The following is a 4,480-nucleotide window of genomic DNA, read 5'->3' on the forward strand; positions in this document are numbered from 1 at the left end:
TGTGGAAAAGGATCAGTTGGGGTCTGTATTAGAAAAGCTTAGTAGGGATATTAATAACCTAAAATTAAGAGGTGACATAACTTTAATCCCCATTTGGGGTGGTGACTTCAATACTAGCTTGTACCCACTTATAGATGCGGGTAAATGCGGCCTAACTCTGAATAAGAATGATCCTCCAGTCCACTTTCAGCACACAGCCAAAGGTGAGCTCTTAAATGAGCTCATGTTTAAATACGACTTTGGCTTCTCTAACTGCTTATGCACGCCTAAGGTGGATTTTGGCCATACATTCATTGGTAGAGGTGCCAAATCAATCATTGATTTTATTCTTATCCCCAATCATCACGCTAATTATGTGAAAGGTTACAAAATTCACCAAAATACCATGAGTGATCATTTGGCCATCAGTGTGAACATAGCCGTCGCTAATAGCGCATCTCGAAAATTATGTACCAGTATGGCATGGTTGCAGAATATTGAGTTGGGCAGGAAGAATGGCTATGCCATACGCTGGGCTAGCCGGGATCCTGCAGAGCTCAATAATGAAATAGTTTCCAAGGCAATAGATCCAATTACAACATGTCTAAGTGATAACCCGTCGCATGATGATGTTTTAAAAGCTTTTGACTGTATCACCGAGGTTGTGAAAAGCACATTGTCCAGGGAATGCAGAGGTACAGGTAATCCTAGGAAGGGATGGTTCGACCAGGATTGCACCAGATGTTATTCAAATCTGAAGAAAGCTCTGCATAGACCCGAAAGAGACAGCAGTGAGATTAGGGCCTGCAGGAAATTGTATAATGCCGCAAGAAAATCCAGGGTGAACAAATTGAAAGACAATGCTTGGAGAAATCTTTGCGAGGCCGCCGAGAGTAAAGACAGCTCCAAATTTTGGTCGGCTGTGAACGCCCCATTCTTAGTTAATAACCTGGAAGAACCAACTATGGAGGTGGCAATCGACGAGAGAACCTGGCTAGATTTTTTCTCCAATGTGTATTCAATAGAGGGTGACGGGGTGCCCACTGACGAGGAACAAGATACTGCTAGAGGGAAACAGAAATTCAGGCCTGTCAACCTTCATATTTCACTTCAGGACATCAGTGAAGGCCAGTAGTGGAGGCAAGGCCGCGGGCCCAGATGGGATACCTATAGACCTCTATAAATCAAACCTTGAGGTGTGGGGTCCCATCCTGACAAGGGTCCTACAAGCCTGTTGCGAAAAAGGTTTTATTGAGACTTGGTCAGAATCGATCATAGTTCCCATTTTTAAAAAGGGTGAGCGAGGGAACCCCGCCTGCTACCGTCCAATATCCCTGCTGGACTCCCTTATGAAGATCGCCGGTAGAATTGTCCTAGATCATTTACAAGCATGGGCAGAAGAAAACGACATTTTAAGCAATGTGCAATATGGTTTTAGAGCTGGGTTAGGTACTAATGAGCAGATCCTGAATCTTAGTATATTAATTGGTAAATATACACAGTCAAAGACAGGGAAACTCTACCTGGCTTTTGTCGACCTCACAGCCGCTTTCGACTGTGTAATACATGATAAGCTGTGTAATACATGATAAGCTGTGTAATACATGATAAGCTGTGGGAAGTCCTTAATGCGTTAAAAGTCGACCCTGTGATAATACTTACTAATACTTTTCTTGAGACAGCTGTATTCTGGCGCAAGGGCAAAAGTCCGTTATGGACTGAAGGGCGAGTGTTCTGCATTTTTTAAGGTGGAGAGGGGCGTCAGGCAAGGTTGCGTTTTGGCACCTCTCCTGTTCTCACTCTATACGAACGCCCTGGAACAGGAGTTGGTGTCACACACCAGGGATCCCCCGAGGGTACACGCACGCCCGATAGCCTCCCTCCTTTACGCCGATGATGCGGTGCTCATGGCTCGTACACAGGTTGGCCTCCAAAGGGCTCTTTCTTTTTATACGAGTTTTATGGATAGGCTGGGCCTGAGGTTAAATGCTAAGAAAAGTTTTGTCATGGCCTGCGGGGGGACCACTAATAAAGCCAGAAGCTATCAGGCGGGTGGAGATAGGGTGGAAAGTATTGACCGGTTCAGCTATCTGGGCGTCCTTTTCAACAGAACCGGCACATGGACCGCAGCAGTCAAGGCCAGAAGCCTACTTTTTATGAAGTCCATTGCCGCTTTAAAAAACTTCTCGAAAAAACTGGGGAAAAGGCCGCCCGTAATATTACTAACAATTTATCAAGCGAAATGCGTCAGCACAGCCATTTACGGGGCGGCCATTTGGGGCTTCCATGATTGTGCTTCGTTACAATACATTGAAAACGGGTTTTTAAGGTATATCCTGGGGGTTCCAGCTAGCACTTCAGTTTTTAACTGCCACAGCGAGCTCGGAGTCGTCTATATCTCTGACTTAATTAAAATCCAACCAATCTTGTTATGGCACAGAATTTGGACTTCAGTTAGCACTGGCTTAAATAGGGACATTATTATGGACGCCATGAGTTTGGATAATGTGGACAAAATACCCTGGCTCAAATATGTCAAAAAGTTCATGCATGATATTGGCCGCCCAGACTTTTATTTTTTACCTGAAAATATGAATTCTTTTAATCGAAAGGACCTCAAAAAAACTTGCATGACTCACCTAGAAGAAGTCAGGCTAGCCCAAGAATTGAATAAAATCACGGTGATTAATCACCAAATTATTACTGTAACATGCAAGATCCAACCATACCTAGCATGGGTTGCAGGAGGGTATGACAGATATTTGCTATCCAGATTTAGATTTGGGTCTTTTTATCACCTAACCACCCACCCTAAAATTAATGATTGGTCGAGGGAGCTTTGCTGCTGCCCATGTGACAATATTTCACCGCAATCTACTATACATGTCATTTTATTTTGTAAATTTTATATTAATGAAAGGCGTAGATGGTTGATTCCCTTTTTAAAACAAGGTGGATGGAGGCAATGCCGCCCTGCACTCATGTATTTACAGAAGCTGGAAAATTGTTATTGCATTGGATCAGTGTTGGGTTTTTTAAAGGGCGTGTTACGAGCTAGAAAATGTGTAAATAATTAAATCTTCAAATTCGACACAGGTTGGAATCAGTCAGGGCGACATTACTCGTTCATGAAACTTTCCCTCTTTTGGATCAGATGTATTTTATGAATATATTTTCATCATCTCTCACACGTTCTGTATTTACAGTAGAACGATGTATCTTATATGTAACCAATGCTTCTATTTTTAGCTGTTGTTTTTATTAATATGTTTGCTTTTATGATTTTAATTCTCAAAATCGAATAAAGCTTGGTTTGATTTGATTTGATTTGCATATAGAGAGGTGTTACCAAATGGCTCTTGAGTGTTATAACTTAGTATTCACACCGTTTGAGATCAGATCTCTTCCAGAATGACCCCAGATTGCTTTCATAACCTCTCCATACCTTTTAACCCCACTTTCCTTTAGATTTTTAGAGGGTTAGACTACTATGATTCCCTTAAACGGTTGCTGAGTGTGGTTTTGGCTAACACTTAATTTCCTGACCCAAGAAGACTCTTTGCAGAGCTTCTGAAATACTAAGACCTTCTTACCTAACTTTTCCTGCCCTGTTCTAATTTTTCTTTACAGAAGCTACCGGAGTTTGAGGTCCTTAAGGTTCAAGACCCAACCTATTAGCTTGGAATGTAATTTAGGTAATTTAGATTTACTCATGTATAGGCAAGAAAAACTGAGACTCTTCTCTGAGCATCAGATACTCTTGTTCATATTATGTATTGCTGTGACTGAACTTCTTATTTGCTTGATACTGGTATGCCTAAACTTCTTTAGGAGGTTAGGTTTCCCAGTTGGTATTCTGTATCTTTATAGCATAGTGCTGAGTCCTGTACCTTAACTTGATTGCTAATTTATAATAAATCTTCTTAATCATAGTTACCGATTACTGGTCCTTATTGTGTAGCCAAATTGGATCCGCTGTTAATTGAAATTGATTGATGTAATGTTAATTCCTATCACCTCTCAGTCAGAAAATAAAAGGTCCATCGAAGGACGAATGGTAAAAGAGAGGGCTCAGAGCGCTGCTTCACTGCTGACCCCAGTCCCTGGCTGGAGGGTCCCGATGTTGTTCTGCCGAAATCCTGTCTGGCACATGGTGTGATCAAGCTGCCCCTCCTCCTGCAGTGCATCGGTCTGGCAAATTGAAGCTATAACTTCTTCAATGACAAATAATGGTGCGGAGCCAGTAGAACTCCTCTGGGGCACGTGAGTCCAATCAGCAACGCTCCGCCATCTTCACTTCCTGACGTTCACTTTACTGTCTCAAAAAACAAAATGATACTATAGACAACCTTAAGGTAAAATGAAGTGTTTTGTTCCACTTCTTCAAAATATACACAGGAGAGAGGGTGGGACTCATTTGTTATGCTTGAGTGAATTAGAGGCTTGCTATTACACAATACTGAAGCGCTGCTATGGGCTGTCAATCTCACACTGATGACAT

This window comes from Triturus cristatus, chromosome 9, assembly GCF_964204655.1.
Source record: "Triturus cristatus chromosome 9, aTriCri1.1, whole genome shotgun sequence".
Taxonomy (NCBI): domain Eukaryota; kingdom Metazoa; phylum Chordata; class Amphibia; order Caudata; family Salamandridae; genus Triturus; species Triturus cristatus.